At 41.0% G+C, this 17,499-nt stretch overlaps 1 long non-coding RNA gene across 5 annotated transcripts in view; it reads left to right on the top strand.

Annotated features, from left to right (window-relative positions):
* Positions 1 to 15,059, top strand: part of LOC120405520 — a 112,553-nt gene extending 97,494 nt beyond the window's left edge. For all 5 annotated transcript variants that reach the window (XR_005598640.1, XR_005598639.1, XR_005598638.1 and 2 more), the window contains one exon: positions 14,281 to 15,059. This is a non-coding gene — a long non-coding RNA (uncharacterized LOC120405520). The remainder of the gene's footprint in view (positions 1 to 14,280) is intronic.
* The last annotated feature ends 2,440 nt before the right edge of the window (positions 15,060 to 17,499 follow it).

The following is a 17,499-nucleotide window of genomic DNA, read 5'->3' as shown; positions in this document are numbered from 1 at the left end:
CTTTTTTGTTTAAATTTTTTAGTAAATATTTGATACTATATATTATAAATATTATAAACTATATACTATCATAAATAATTCTTTCATTTGATAAGAGCAGGGAGCAGGGATTCCTGAGTTTTAATCCTGGTTTAAATACTATAATTCCTAAATTAACCTGACCCAAAATCCTGGGTCCATCTTCAACATTCCCTGAACCTTAAAGTTTGGAGTGAGATCTGAACTTTGCTGGTCAGGCCTATCTCAATTATAATCCAATCTTTAGGAGTCTGATATCATTCCTCACTAATGGTAAATAGGGACATAATTGAAATACTCCTATACAACAAGGGCAAAATACCTCAAAAAAGAGTACAGGTCCTCAACATGGGCATAATGAAAAACACACTGGTGTAATTCATTGATAAGTTTTATATCCAAAAAAGAGAAACTCTTTAAAGCTGGTTGCAAGATCATTATGTTGCAGATTGGCACAAATTCATTCTAATTTGTACACCTTATGGCTTGTCATCTTGTATAGGTTCATTAGCCCTGAACTGAACCAAGGCTATATAGGATCCATTATAATTCAGGACAAGAGCATATATGATGAAGTGTTGTCACATCTGGCAAACAGTGATAAATATAAAATTAAAGAAATTTACTAAATTTTACAGAAAGTCTTGTATTATACTTGCTTGGCTTATTACTGTACTGCCATGCAACAAGTGGCAGCACAATTAATCATAAGCATCACAGGGTAATTTGTTATGACAGACCTCCATGTGTGCTCATTAAAGGCAGCTTCTCTTTGATCTCTTCAATATTACTTTCCTCCTTTTGTAATTCTTGTCAAGAAATGGAGGATTGCACAAAGGTATGGAATACTGCAGTGAATTCTTGAGTAAGCAGTCACTGTTGGTATAGGACAGTGGTTCCCAAATTTTAACAACCTGTGAATCCCTTTCGCTAAAATGTCAAGTCTCATGAACCCCCTCCTAAAAGTTAATATTTCCAGAGATTTTATCCTTTACCTGAGTATAAATTATAAAAGCAGTGATTGTGGAAATAGAAAAGTTTTTATGACATGCTTATTATACACTGTCATTGCAGTATTTTTATTACATTATGAAAATGGCAATACTCTTCCAAGATCTCACTTTCATAGCTTGTATCAAGGCTCCTATGTTTCACCAAGGAGTATCATATGTGAAACAGCATGAAGGTATTTAAGAAGCCAACTCAAAGAATTCCTCCTACACAAGCATTCAGTCCAAGCAAACAACGCACGTTATAACAAAGCTTAAACTTGTTGTTCATAATAATTTTAAAAACAGTTCTAGCTGCTTATTTAATTTTAAAAACAGCAAAAAATATCCACCTCCCTTTCCATTTCTTATAAGGAGTCTTGAAGTTTAAATCTCCTCAGTGTGATAGATATGCTTGCTTTGATCTGCTTAGCTTTTGGAAGTCCAGGGGCGCTGGGCTGCAGGCCCCATGCTGCCTGGAGTCCCTAGGGACAGCTCTGGCCGCCATTAGGGAATTTTTTCCCCGAGAACCCTCTGTAACATTTCACGAACCCCAGTTTGGGAACCACTGGTATAGGGCATCTCATGGAGCACATAAGCCTTAATGACCTCCTGTATTACACAGTTTATGCCTGATAGATTGTGCAGAAATTGTATGCTCTGTAAAGTGAGGATTATTAAAAGACAGTTGTGAAATATGATTAAATTCAAAATGTTTATCACTTTAGTACCTGCATATCTGAATAATATAAAGTCAACCATAAAATTTGAAAGTGTCAAACACAGGAAATTAATTATGACTGTAAATGAGTATAAAAATGGCTACAACTTATTTTTCCTTTACTTTTTCCACTTACATTCAAGGATCTCAAATAGATCATTAGTACAGTGTAACTCTAGAAGGTAAGCAAGTATTATCTTACTTTATTTTAGAGGTATAAAAGATATAAAGAGACACAGAAAGGTTAAATAATTAGTTCAGTGTTCCCCAGCAAATTTATGACAAAGTGGGGAACAGAACACAGTTCTGAGTTCCCATTCCATACTCTAAGCATTGTGCTCCCTTTAAAAACTGCCATGTACCAATAGCTATGCTAATGCCTCACTTTAACTATAGAAAATTGATATTACCATGAATACCAGTAACATGGTAAAAGGAAAGTTTTAAAGAACACAACTGTCATGATAGACACACTTAAAAATCAGTATGACTTTGAAAGAGTTTACTATTTCCAGCATTCTTCTTTCTCTCTCTAATGGAGAATGCAGCTAGAAATGGAGGAATCTTCAAAAATAGCAAAAGGTACCTTTTTTTAAAAAAAAATCTATTTATCTGTCAGCTTGTATGTGATAAATTAGAGCCATGTGATTGCATTCCTCCTGCACCTTTGATTGCTTCACTTGCTTTCTGCCTGCCAATCCATCACCCCATGATTAGTTTTAACATTCAAAATCTGATGGAGCAACTTCAAACAGCCACAATTTACATGGATTAAAATGTATATCAATAAAATATTTTTCCACCAATTGTGAAATCCCATCCCTTCAAAATAAAAAAATACATAAAATAAATTACACTGGTCTGAGGCCAGTAGTGTGCCACGACATTTGTGGTAAGTCATGCAATTCTATATTTGTATACAAGATCATGCCTTGCACACATAGTGTGTGGAGGATACATTTTGGGGAAAAAAATGCCATCCTTTGGGCATTTAAGGGCCGGACAAAATCATCTGGTAGGCAAAGTCAGACAGGAAGTCATATTCAGGGCTTTCGGGGCCTGTGTTATACACACAGGTGGTGTGCAACTGTCTGAGGCCTAGAATAGGAGCTATCCCATTTCTAATATCAGGTTTAATAATAAAAAAAATAGTCATGTTCCTTCAGGGCTAGCAATGCAAGATTTATCTTACTGGATATTGGGACACACAACTTGCTTGTCTAGGCCCAGAAGATGGTAGCATATTCAACTTTTCAAGGTACAACATGTTGATGTAGAAAAAAATAATTTTAGAGTTTAATACATTAGTTATAATGTTCTTCTACCTCCTCGTCCGGTAGGAATTTGGACTCTCAGTAAATACTTAAGTTAGAGTAATTGACATACTGATGTGGGTTAGGGGTGTGAAAAATCCCCAACTTTTGCGAAAAAAATTAATAGCCACAAATCCAGGAAATCTCTTGTTTTTAAAAGAGGACTTTTAAAAAAAAAATGTAGTCTCCATATTCTGGATAAATTACATTTGCTTTAAGGTGTTCCATAATATTTTTAAGACAGTCTCACAGTTCAAAATATTCTGCTGACAACTTTGTCTAGCCACACCAGTAGATAAATGTATTCCAGAATATAAATAGTAGTTACTGAACAAGTGTATGTAAATCTCTTATCCTGTCATTTCTCATACCATTATCTTAAGCAAAATAAAAGCAAGGTGAGAAATAGAGGGTTAGATTCACAAAGGATCTTAAGCATGGCAATGCTGAGTGTCACTACACCTTTCTTGTAGAGTCCTAGAAAATCACTGGGATTCATGAAGCCTGAGTTAGTCACATATGCTCCCAGTACAATGAATGGGGTGGGGAGAGAGAGACACCTCAGAATGTTGTTTAGAAAACCCAGTATGTTGGCATCTCCCTGCCTAAGCTAACTAGTGGGATATCCCATGGTAATAAGTATAACCTAAGCTCCGCTTCTCTCGGAGAATTCAGCACTTAAGTTCATGCTGCAACTAGGTGAATCCTCAGCTTGTGATTCTCTGCTGCAAACCCAGGGCCGTCCAGAGGTGGGGGCAAGTGGAGCAATTTCCGGGTCTTTGGCGGCAGGGGGCCCTTCAGTGCTGCCGAAGACGCGGAGTGACTGAAGGGCCCCCCGCTGCTGAAATGCCACTGAAGACCCGGACCACCGCCAGCTGAGTACAAGCGCCGCAGCTCCCCCACTTTGCCACAGGCCCCCTGAATCCTCTGGGCGGCCCTGTGCAAACCTTTCCTTTGGCCTGTAGCAAAATGGTATAGGCACATAATGCCAAGAGGACAAAACCAACAACCCTCTGTCCTCAAACTCTTAACCCAGGTCAGGGCTGGTGCAAGGATGTTTTGCGCCCTAGGCGAAACTTCCACCTTGTGCCCTCCCCCGTCCCCGAGCCTCTGCCCTGAAGCACCCCCCATGGCAGCTCTGCCCTGAGGTGCCCCCTCGTGGCAGCTCCCCACCCCCCACCCTAAAGGTAATAATTGGAGATATACCAATCTCCTAGAACTGGAAGGGACCTCGAAAGGTCATTGAGTCCAGCCCCTTGCCTTCACTAGCAGGACCAATTTTTGCCCCAGATCCCTAAGTGGCTTCCTCAAGGATTGAACTCACAACCCTGGGTTTAGCAGGCCAATGCTGAAACAACTGAGCTATCCCTCCCTCCTCTGAGCTATCCCTCTGCCCTGTGCCCCCCCCCAACCCCAGGTCACCCCTGCTCCGCCTCCTCCCCGAGCACGCCGTCACTACTTCACTTCTCCTGCCTCCCAGGCTTGTGGTGCCTAAGCTGATTGGTGCCGCAAGCCTGGGAGGTGGGAGAAGTGAAGCAGCTCACCCCTGCTCCGCCTCCTCCCCGAACACGCCGTCGCTGCTTCACTTCTCCCACCTCCCAGGCTTATGGCGCCAATCAGCTTAGGGGCGGGGAGTTCCCCTGCGTGCTGCCCCACCCCCTTACTTGCTGCAGGCAGCCATCCCTGCGCTCCCCTGCCCCAGCTTCCTCTGCCTAAATGCCGGCGGCGAAACGAGTGGGCAAAGATCTGGCCACTGCGGTCGCTGCTGAAGAAAATGCCACCCTCCCAAATCCTAGTGCCCTAGGCGACCACCTAGGTTGCCTAAATGGTTGCACCGGCCCTGACCTAGGTACTTACCTGGAATGTGAGACTCCCCCTGGTTCCAATTCCTCTTCCACCTGAGGAGAAGGGAGTTGAATAGTGATCTGGCACTTCTCAGCTGAGTGCCCTGCCCACTGGGCTATCCTGATGTCACTCCCTCAATCTGTCCTGCTGACACCGTTCCACTGTGGATAAATAATTTTAAAGTCATTAGAACAGGAGTCGATGATCCTGGGTTGCCTACCTCCCAGGTGAGTGCTCTAACCACCAGGCTGCAGACTGCTCCTCATGCTTACATGCATACACCCTTTCTCTCTCTCACCCAATGACCAGGGTTCTGATATCCCAGATGAGTGCCCTAAACACTAAAGGTCTTGTTCTCTCTTTCCCTCCCCCATCCCTACCAGGCTAAAAGTTATAAGGGAAGTCCTCTTCCTGCCTTCCACTGGCCCAATCTGCATGGTAAGGTCTGAGTATGCTCAATGGATTGGGACTCATAGGCAATTTGGGTGGACAAATGAGCTGGGGCTGAGGTATCCAGATACTTTGAGTGAGGCAGCAGTGTACATACTCAGAGACAAGTGTGGGCACCTAGGGAATTTTTACTTCAAAAATTTAGGTGTGGAGCACCTACAGGACATGGCGGCAGCTGAGCAGGGGGGGTTGTTGGGGTCTGGGATTCAGGCACCTTTGTCCTTTTGTGAATCTAGTCCCTAGAGCCCAATCTTGCTTTACGTGGACAGTAGTTTATAATGAAGCCCCAAAGGAATTTATCATTGACTTTAGTGGGAGCAGGATTAAGCCCTTAATGTAAACTGCTGATTGTCAGAAATTGGATAAACTTTTACAAATCATACTAATGAAGCTTCACTGAAAGTTCAAGCTGCTCCAAATATAAAAGTATATCGAAGCTGAGGGAACAATATCACAGGAGTAATGACAATGAGCTCACTCAGTCAGAAAAACTTATTGGGGTTCAAAAATGGGGTTGAAACACTTCCAATGGGAATACTCAGAGGTATAAAGTGAAGCATCGGCATGTTTCCAGGATCAGGACTGGAGAATGGAAGTGCTCTTTCCCATCCATAATTATAACACTTACCTAAACATAGTGTTGATGTGTGAGCCAAAGGCATGACCATCACCTCTCTGGGCCACGCACCTGACTGATGTGAGGGGAACCAGCTACTGGATCCCAAATGTTTTAAGCCTCCAGAGGCTGAACAGAGCACAGACATGTTCCCTACTTTTAGGGCCTCTAAGCACACATGCCCCTTCTATCTCCCCATCCTGTGATTTTTCAGCCATGCGGTCCAACTGCCCAGTCCCTAGTAGCACTGCTGATTCCTTTGACTCAACCCCACCCACTTCTAGAAATCCACCCAAAGGCATGAGCCTTCTGGGTTACCTCTGCAAGGGGCATGTGATGAGGTGTAACACAAACACACTATTGCTTATTACTTAGTCACAGGAGAAATACAAACCTACTACAAATTTTAAACCCTACATGCATTTCCCTGCTTCTTTCCTCACCACTCCAGAGCATTCTTTGGGCTGGGGCCATGGTTGTCTGCAGCTATCCGACATCCTTCAGGTGCAGTAGTGTCCAACTTCTGTGCTAACATGTGGATCCCTCTTCCCCAGCTTGGCTGGTCTGTCCCCTTCTCCTCTCCTGCCCAAACTTCCTGTATCCCCCCACCCATCTTTCCCAGGAGTCCTTCTATAACCTTCTGTCCTGGTCAGGGAATATTCACTCTGTCCACTTAATCTTTCCAGACAAGAGAAAGAAGTTGTTCCAGCTTGGAGAAGCTAACACCCTTAGCACATACAGTCAGAAGTGTAGGACTGGAAGGCACCTCAAGAGGTTATCTAATCTAGCCTACTTTACTCACAGTAGGACTAAACAATAAACTAGACCCTGCCTGACAGGTGTTTGTATAACCTGTTCTTAAACCTCCAGTAACTGAGATTTCACAACTTCCTTTAACAATTTGTTTCAGTGCTTTACTTCCCTGACAGGAAGTTTTTCCCTAATGTCCAACTTAAACCTCTCTTGGTGCAATTTAAGCCCATTGCTTCTTGTACTATCCGCTGACATTAAGAACAATTTTTCACCCTCCAAATATATCTATAGTCCAGTCAAAGCACAGTCATTGAAGTTAAGTATTACCCATTGTCCTTAGTGTGGTGCAGCCTTGTTGTAGGTCCTGCCAGCAATGGTGGATTCCACATTTACATAGGGCCATTCAGTGATCTAGCAAGAACTCATAATATAAACCAGAATTCATAAACTGTACAGACACTTCCCACATTGTGACACAAGTTTTCCCTTATCTTAATGAACAAGTGAACATCTAAATCCCAAAGATAAAAAAGCAAACAAATGGTAATACAGCAATGATGGTGTGTATGTGTGGGCTGCTGGCTAGCCCTCTTTACTCCTTATTCAGGTATAGCTTATTGATTTCACTGGCTAGTCACAGAATGCATGAGTAATAGATTAAGAGGAAAAAATCAGTTATGGCCAAAAAAGTTAGGTTGACAGGAGAGGGGATTCTGACATGGAGAGATGAAAGAAGACCAGCTAAAGATGATCAAAAGTTATGAGTGGGGAAACTAGATCAAAACTGCACCTTAAACTCTGTTTTTATATTAACAAAGCTGATAATACAAATTTCCACTCACCTATAGAGTACAGAGGGGAACTTGTTACAATGGACACAAGAGAATGAATTTCTCAACTTTCTGCTAATAGTGTTTTACATCAGATTTTGCCACCTTTGGAAGGTGATGTGCAATTTCAGGCGACAAAACAGGTATGGACCAAATATTTCACTCCTGTGTCTCCTGAGAAACACACTTAAGATCTTTAGGCAACATTCTGAAACTGATGACGCTACTTCTGCTGTCAAGTGCCGAAGGCAACACTGACATGAGGATTCCCAACACGTAAGTGTTGCTTGGTACATATTAGCTATCATATGTGATTGAAGGTTTTATAAACACCTATGCCTCACTTTCTAAAGGTGCCAGAGTGCGGAAAATAGAGGCACTGAAAAGTATTGATGATGATGCTCCAAACTGTGATTATGAAACAGAGTTACCACCCATTACCACTCTACTACTGTTTCCTGCTTTTCTAACAGTGTCTCTGAGCACATTAATAAAATATAGATTTTGGGATAGGGGTCTAGGGGAAAAGGTCCACCATCACAATGCTATCAACAAATGGTTTTGTTTTTCTGGAGTAAAAGCCTAAATTAAGAGAATAAAATTGTTGTAGCCTGGGAAAATATTCTGGCTTTGTTTGCTTAAGCATTGCCACATATTTCAGCTCTAATACTGGCTGTTTGCATTTTTTAAAATAAAAATAGACTTTTTTCAGTAGCTCAGCAAAACTCTGCATTACTAACTTCTGAGAAATAAGGTTTTGCTGAAGTGAACATAAAAAGTATTATGATCATAACCTGTTGAAAACCTACACTCAATTAAAAAAGCAAAATAATGTTTTAGGGTCAGATTTTGCCCCATGTGGAGGCACGAGTCTGCCCATGGGGTTGTCTCTGTTGGATCAGGGCCAAAGTGAATAAGGATGGCAGAATCTGGCCTTTGGGAAGAGGCAGGAGAGAGGGGAGAAGGACCATCATTATCCGCTCCCTTTGATGGCTTTATCCAAAGGATAACGGAACATAATAAAAATAATTCAAGTGGAAACTTGTATTAATTAATTTTGCACAACTTTTCAATGCACAGTTATTCTGGACAACTATGCTATGCTTTAAGCACTGGGGTAAATTTATATGTGCATTATTGATATAAATGGTTTATGATGGCTTCATTTTTAACTTGGTAGGATACATTACAATACCTGAACATGATTGAAAGTCACATTTAGTACTTAAGAAATCTTAACAGATTCCTTGCAATATATAACCTGCCTCATTAGTCCATAAAGACTATCATTTTTATGAAATAAGATTGAAGATTACCTATGAAAAGAAAATAGATTTTTTTTAAAAATATAACTATTTTTATTGGCTACTGTTCAGAGACCATAGGCAACTAAAAGTATGCTATGGAGTTTATGTACTTCTTGCAAAGGAAGGAAGCAATCTTTACATGATGTTCAGGCTATTCAAATATTTTGATTTACCATTGTGATTTACTGGTTCAACATCATAATAATGGTCCCCTAGCACTAGGTGAAGTCTGTAGTTGTAGTGGGAATGCTCTTCCTTTTATGCAGAAAAATAGTTTTGCTTTTCTATTCATGACACTTAAAACATCTTGAACTTTTAGAAGAGCAGGTAGTAAAATGTCCAGTCACAGAATGAATACTTAATTGTGGAAATAATAGGATAATGAGGAGATTTCTGCTTCACTATGAGGATTCACTAGTAATACCTTCCTAATGCTTTTTTTGATTTTAACGATTAGCTAACAAAGTGGATCATGATTAGTAATGGGCATTGATGAAGGCGCGCATGAGTGAGCTCTCTCATAGCAAAGGGGTCTGATAGGCTCTGCAGTAAATCAGAGACTTTACACTTATTAGGTTTTGTCAGAGCTGTATGGATAGTGCACTGGTCAGACAGTGGTATCAAGCCATAGCGGCTCACCAGGTTATGGAGTGATGTCTGCTGGCTGTTTTCCAGTGCCGTGTGATGAGGAGCATAAGCTATTTCATGCTAGCTGAGAGCTCCATGGTGACAAATTTGAGCCCCTGGAGAATCAGCTCATCCATTTTATTGTCTTTCTGGCTGGTGTATATCACAGATTCCCCAATCCTGTTTAATAGGGAAACTCCATTCACTATTGTAAATGTATTTTCACCTATGTACATGCCAGTTGTGTATGTATTGTTTTCTGCTGTACCTCCACCTTGGCATGGCTGGCGAGTTTGGGAGAAGGGTAGTGTTAGCGTTATCCAATCTAATGGTTTCACTGGAGGCCCAAGATTCCATTGAAGTGGCCTTCACTGCACATTAAAGAGCCCATGCAACTGTTTGTAAAAATAAGTTTGCTGTGCTGCCCCTGGCCTAAATTATTTTACTTATACAGTGTGTTCTCAGTGAAACTGACAAAAGTTTGCCTGCAGGGTTAGCTCTGGGGACAGAGAGTCTTGGCTCCCTACCTCCTGGAGTTGCAAGATCAGACTGAGTGCCCAGAATCTCTGCCTCTCCAGCAGCAAAGCTGGAAGGCTCATGTGAATTACATAAGTGAAACTGATAGGAACCTTGTGGGGGCAAGGCAGGGAGGAGCTAGCCAGGGAGCTGATCTCAGTTCTCCAAAAATGGATTTTAAATCCATTCTGTGAGGTTTGTGGCTTCAGCATTTCATCCTGATTTGGGATTAATTAAAAACAAATCCCATGGAAAAGGATTCCCTTTTTCCAGCCAGCTCTCATCTCTATCCCCACACCAGCTGATAGTACTGCCAATTGCAAGTCTTTTGAACGCTGCCAGATGGCATGTACCAGGACTTATCCATGGAGGAAGCACAGAGTCCCCACAGTTTAGAGTGACCAGATGTCCCAGTTTTATAAGGACAGTCCTGATATTCAGGCGCTTATATAAGAAAGCCCCATCACCCCCCACCCCATCCTGATTTTTCACACTTGCTAGCTGGTCACCCTACCACAGTTCTTGTAGCTCCATACCTTGGTTTGTTGGCAGAATCAGTGCACAGGATAGTAATCTGGAATAATCGAAGTGTAGTGGTAATAAGGGTGATGGTCAAAGATTGGTCAAAAATCTGTCTCGGGGTTGGTCCTGCTTTGAGCAGGGAGTTGGACTAGATGACTTCCTGAGGTCCCTTCCACACCTGATATTCTGTGATTGCTCTTTGTATTTTGGGCGCAGTCATATGATACAGGTGAGCTTTACAAAGTGGTATCTCTATAGTAGTTTCCAATCTCTATTTCCAGTGGCTACTTTATAGTAAAAACACTTAAAAAAAAATGCAGTGTGACTGGCCAGATTGTTCAGTCAACATTATTTATTGAATAGCATTTCCTGAAATTTGGGGTGAGGTTGGGGGGACATGTGGGTGTTAAACAGTTTGAGCAAAAAGTCATATTTAAAAGTTGAAAAACTAAAACTAAAAATAAAACTAATAAATAGTAATTGGAGATATACCTATCTCCTAGAACTGGAAGGGACCTTGAAAGGTCATGGAGTCCTGCCCCCCACTTTCACTAGCAGAACCAAGTACTGATTTTTGTCCTAGATTCCTAAGTGGCCCCCTCAAGGATTGGACTCATAGACTCATAGACTTTAATGTCAAAAGGAACCATTATGATCAGCTAGTCTGACCTCCTGCACAATGCAAGCCATACAATCTCACCCATCCACTTCTATAACAAACTCCTAACCTATGTCTGAGTTATTGAAGTCCTCAAATTGTGGTTTGAAGACCTCAAGCTACAGAGAATCCTGCAGCAAGTGACCCATGCCCCATGCTGCAGAGGAAGGCAAAAAACCTCCAGGGCCTCTGCCAATCTGCCCTGGAGGAAAATTCCTTCCCGACCCCAAATATGGCGATCAGTTAAACCCTGAGCAGGTGGGCAAGACTCACCAGCCAGCACCCAGGAAAGAATTCTCTGTAGTAACTCAGATCCCATCCCATCTAACATCCCATCCCAGACCACTGGGCATACTTACCTGCTGATAATTTGGCAACTGATCTTTGATTAATTACCAAAATTAGGCTATCCCATCATACCATCCCCTCCATAAACTTATCAAGCTTAGTCTTAAAGCCAAATATGTCTTTTGCCCCCACTACTCCCCTTGGAAGGCTTTTCCAGAACTTCACTCCTCTAATGGTTAGAAACCTTCGTCTAATTTCAAGTCTAAACTTCCTAGTGTCCAGTTTATATCAATTTTGTTCATGTGTCCACATTGGTACTAAGCTTAAATAATTCCTCTCCCTCCCTAATATTAATCCCTCTGATATATTTATAAAGAGCCATCATATCCCCCCTCAACCTTCTTTTGGGTAGGCTAAACAAGCCAAGCTCTTTGTCTCCTTTCATAAGACAGATTTTCCATTCCTCGGATCATCCTAGTAGGCAGTCTCTGAACCAGTTCCAGTTTGAATTCATCCTTCTTAAACATGGGAGACCAGAACTGCACACGGTATTCCAGATGAGGCCTCACCAGTGCCTTGTATAACGGTACTAACACCTCCTTATCTTTGCTGGAAATACCTCTCCTGATGCATCCTAAAACTGCTTTTTTAACGGCCATATCACATTGGCGGCTCATAGTCATCCTGTGATCAACCAATACTCCAAGGTCCTTCTCCTCCTCTGTTACTTCCAACTGATGTGTCCCCAATTTATAACTAAAATTCTTGTTATTAATCCCTAAATGCATGACCTTGCACTTTTCACTATTAAATTTCATCCTATTTACTATTACTCCAGTTTACAAGGTCATCCAGATCTTCTTGTATGATATCCCAGTCCTTCTCTGTGTTAGCAATACCTCCCAGATTTGTGTCATCTGCAAACTTTATTAGCACATTCCCGCTTTTTGTGCCAAGGTCAGTAATAAAAAGGTTAAATAAGATTGGTCCCAAAACTGATCCCTGAGGAACTCCACTAGTAACCTCCTTCCAGCCTGACAGTTCACCTTTCAGTACGATCTGTTGTAGTCTCCCCTTTAACCAGTTCCTTATCCACCTTTCAATTTTCATATTGATCCTCATCTTTTCCAATTTAACTAATAATTCCCCATGTGGAACCGTGTCAAATGCCTTGCTGAAATCGAGGTAAATTAGATCCACTGCGTTTCCTTTGTCTAAAAAGTCTGTTACCTTCTCAAAGAAGGAGATCAGGTTGGTTTGGCACTATCTACCTTTTGTAAAACCATGTTGTATTTTGTCCTAATTACCATTGACCTCAATGTCCTTAACTATTTTCTCCTTCAAAATTTTTTCCAAGACCTTACATACTACAGATGTCAAACTAGCAGGCCTATAGTTACTCGGATCACTTTTTTTCCCTTTCTTAAAAATAGGAACTATATTAGCAATTCTCCAGTCGTACGGTACAACCCCTGAGTTTACTGATTCATTAAAAATTCTTGCTAATGGGCTTGCAATTTCATGTGACAGTTCCTTTAATATTCTTGGATGAAGATTATCTGGGTCCTCCGATTTTGTCCCATTAAGCTGTTCGAGTTTGGCTTCTACCTCGGATGTGGTAATATCTACCTCCATATCCTCATTCCCATTTGTCATCCTACCATTATCCCTAAGCTCCTCATTAGCCTTATTAAAGACTGAGGCAAAATATTTATTTAGATATTGGGCCATGCCTCGATTATTCTTAACCTCCATTCCATCCTCAGTGTTTAGCGGTCCCACTTCTTCTTTCTTTGTTTTCTTCTTATTTATATGGCTATAGAACCTTTTACTATTGGTTTTAATTCCCTTTGCAAGGTCCAACTCTACATGGCTTTTAGCCTTTCTCACTTCATCCCTACATGTTCTGACCTCAATAAGGTAGCTTTCCTTGCTAAGCCTGCTCATCTTCCACTCCTTGTAGGCTTTCTGCTTTTTCTTAATTACCTCTGAGATGCTTGCTCATCCAGCTTGGTCTACAACTCCTGCCTATGATTTTTTTCCCCTTTCTTGGGATGCAGGCTTCTGAAAGTTTCTGCAGCTTTGACTGGGTTTAGCAGGCCAATGCTCAAACCACTGAGCTAAACTCTCCTCAATTTTATAGATGCTTGAACACAGTTTAGGTGCCTTTCCAATCAAAAATCTTCAAAATTTTAAAATTTGGCAGATTTTGAAATATTCTAGTTACATCGTAAACTGACCTTTCCTCAATACTGCACAGTAGCCATGGCTGATGGTGAGCTCCGTGTAATTTGTGTGCAGATAGCACAATGCCTAGTAAATAGAGGTAAATTTGAATTCAATAGGGTGGGAAAGGGCCCTGTCTGGTCTCTGTTAAACTCGTATGTCAAACAGGTAATAATCAAAAGCAAACCAATAGGTGTAAGAGCAGAAGAGGATTTGTAAAAAGCTGATTTTGGCAGCACTGAGAAGCAACTGCTATTCAAAGCATAAGGGAAAAAAAAATCAAAGTCCAGATGAAGGGGACAGACAGGGCACTGGAAGGAGAGGCAGTAATGAGAAAGGACACAGTCCTTCCCTCAGACATGTGCTGCTCCAATTTAAGTCAGCAGGACTATGTGGTCATATCTGAGGACATGTTTAGAACCAAATTGTGTGTAAAAGCAGTATTGGCAAGTGCAAAACATTAAATGGCAGTAATAGTAGCATCTCATCCACTCACTCTAGATTCATGGCCAAAAACTTATGGGTCTGGCTCTGACTCTGAGCCCATAGCCTCAGGGTTCCAATTACAACAATATCCTCACTAGCTATTACTTTTTTGTAGGTTTGCCCCTGGAATAAGTGGTAACAGCACTACTGAATCTGATCACATTGCTGAAATTGGATATACCAGGCACCATGCTGAACAGGATGAAAAAGAAAATCGTTTTGGAAATTGATGGCACTCTCTTAACCAAGATGGAAATAAAGCTAGTCTGTTTTCTTTAGGGATGATTTAGGGGAGATTTGTTTATAATATACATAAAACAAAACATCATAACAAACCAAGTTTGCCTCCATATGTTATGAGACAATGAAGGCAACTTTAATTGTACTGAAAGGCTTGGATTTTCCATTGACTTTAATGAAAATTGGATCAAGTCTTAAATGGGCAAAATTCTACTGAATTCAATGGACTTAGATCTATGTAAAGAGGCACATTTTAGGCCCACAAATTTATTTACTTTTACTGTCTTGTATAGAAAGACAATGGGTTTGATACTTCCATTGTTTCTGTCTAGTTCAGTATCCTGTCTGACTGCACTTGTATCAGTACCCACTGCTTCAGAGGAAGGTGCATGAAACCCCAGAGTGTACAATTACAGAATAAGTTGCCTAGAGGGGGAAGTTTATTCCTAAACCTGGCAACTAGGGCCCAATCCAATTCCTATAGGAAAAAAACTCATTGGCTCCTTTAGGAGTTGGAGTGGGCCCTTAGTGGTTGAATTATGCCTTGATATCCACTTAATATAAAACAGCAGATATTCTCATTATCTATACAAGTGTTTGAATCCTTTTTGATACCTCTTGAGCACAATTAAAAAAAATAAATTGTTCACTGAGACTGGCATACTAACTGAATCATTGTGTTTATATAAGTGGGCAGCAATGCATGCTCCTCATGTTTTGTTCTTACTTTCATTTGATTGATCAAGTCTAAGTTGTAGATGCTGATCAATGTTGGACATGGACCTTATCCAAACTGGTAGAGCTCCTTGAAAAGTTTGTACAAAAAAAAAAAGGTGGAAACCATTCAATGAAAAAACTCTTGTATTCTCAATCAGCTTTACTATTTGTTCAAGTATGCCTGTGGGCACAAAATTAACTGATGACATGACCTGATACAAGCACCCTGCTTATTTAAATTAGGATAAAATTTTTAAAAAGCACCTAATTCCCATTCTCAAAAGTGACTCAGGCACTTAATCTAAGTACCATTGAAAACAGTGGATGCTACTGGGGGTAGATAAATCCCCATTGCAGATTCCAAGAGTGCAGTTAGGCCCATTCATAATAACCTCAAACAAAGCTGATTTTGCAAATTATTTTATTAGTTTAATAAAATATTGGACTAATTAGGGCAAAAATACTATTTTTGTTAAGTGTGAGACGCTGTATGCTATTGCAACTTCACTTGTGTATTTGAATGTTAAAATATACACAACAAAGCCTATCAATAGATCACACAATGTTTATGTCCACTTCCTCCAGAGGTTAGTGTATAGTACAGAAAACATATCTTGAGCCTCACTGTTTGCTTTCATAAAAAAACTTTGGATGCTACGTACTTCTAACATGAAAAGAAATTTCAAAAGGAGTTTAAGGTATGTTGCAAAAAAACCATTTAAAAGCTTGAATTTACAGTACTTCATGCAGCTATGAACAAGGTTTATGGTCTTTTTAGAATGGTTTTCTGATGTTTCTAAATGCCACATCTCAGTAATAGTAAAACATTCAACTCCTAAGTCTGTTGGAAAAGTGGTAGCTGAAGTGCCAAAAAAGCATGGGTTTAAGCAATCATGGTTGAACAGAATTCTCATTGCAATATTCCTATTTTTCCAGAGTTGCTTTCCTTAAGGAACCAAAGGCTAGATTGTACCCACAAGTATCCCCAGGGAAGGGGAGTGCAGCCTTATTTCTGACACCATGCTTTTTCTTAAGATGCTACAAACAGCTCTAATGTCAAGGACTGTGTTGGGCGAGAGAACAGAGATGCACTGCTGTAGAGCTTACCCGGAAAAGCTAATACATGGAAAGGGCTCCTTAAGGGGCTTTCTAAAGTAACTGTCCAAGAGAAATCCCTTGTATTGCAGCTCCATTACCAGAAAATAAGAGCGACCAGTGGGTCACAGAGCCTACACAGAGGTTTTGGTCCTCTCTGGATCATAGTGGGTTCCTGCAGATCTTTCAAGAGCCACATGGCTCTCTGAGGATCTTCCAGGTTTGAGGGAGGATGCTGTCCTTTTATATTGTGTTTTTTGGGGCATAGGGATCACAAAACTGCTTCTCAACAGATTAATCAGGGAGGAACCCTCTAAGGGAGCTCTTGTGACAATTACCTCCCACTTAAACTCCCTTGCTTGGTTTTACCATGGAAAGGTAGTGATCCAGCCCAAAGGGCTACTAAAGGGAAAATAATAAAATACACCTCTATGCTGTCCTCAGAAGCCAAAAAAATCTTACCACATTATAGGTGAAACCGCATTGTATCGAACTTGCTTTGATACGCCAGTGTGCCGCCCCCCCCCCCCCCGGAGCACTGCTTTACTGTGTTATATCTGAATTCATGTTATATCGGGGTAGAGGTGTTCAAGCAAAGGTTGTTCCATGGAGTAGGACTTCAGCTACAGTGTTTAGTATCAGTAACAGGACAGAAAAGAATAAGGGCGGGAATTAAAAGCAAAAGATCAAGCTCTGCAAGAGCAGAACTCAGCACTCTGAAATTACATGTGTGTGTATGAAACCCACCCACCTTCTGGGTGTGGTGTTCTGTCCCACCTAGTAGCACGGAGACCATTTAGAGAGAAAAATAAAGTGAGTCTGCTCTACAGCCTTAGCTAAACAGCAAGTTGATTTTAGCTCATGCTGTAGATGCTCATGCCCTAAGCTCCAGAGGTCCCTAGTTTGAGTCTGCCTGCCAGCAACCAGGATTTGTCAGTATTATTTAGGATCAGAAGCAGGGCATGGATCTCTCATGTCTGAAATAGTTTGCACCTGTATCTATAAATATCTAGATAGTTTGCTTCTGCTCCTGAACACTGCTGCACTTTCAAAACCTCTTATAATTTTATTCTAGACCTGTCCCATGTTTAATTAAAATGCACACAGTATCTATTTTAGCACTGCAATTTACTTTCTATTAAGAGAAGCTCATTTATAATAATCTCTAGGGTGAAGGGTAGCAGTCTGGCACACAGCACACTGAACAATCCTTTGTGGGAGGGGAAGTTTTGGGCAAGAGAATTGGGGAAAATCCCTATTACAGAAATGCTGAGTTCTCAGA

The sequence above is a fragment of the Mauremys reevesii genome, linkage group 5 (assembly GCF_016161935.1).
Source record: "Mauremys reevesii isolate NIE-2019 linkage group 5, ASM1616193v1, whole genome shotgun sequence".
In the NCBI taxonomy this organism is placed as follows: domain Eukaryota; kingdom Metazoa; phylum Chordata; order Testudines; family Geoemydidae; genus Mauremys; species Mauremys reevesii.
This window is presented reverse-complemented; position numbering and strand designations above follow the sequence as displayed.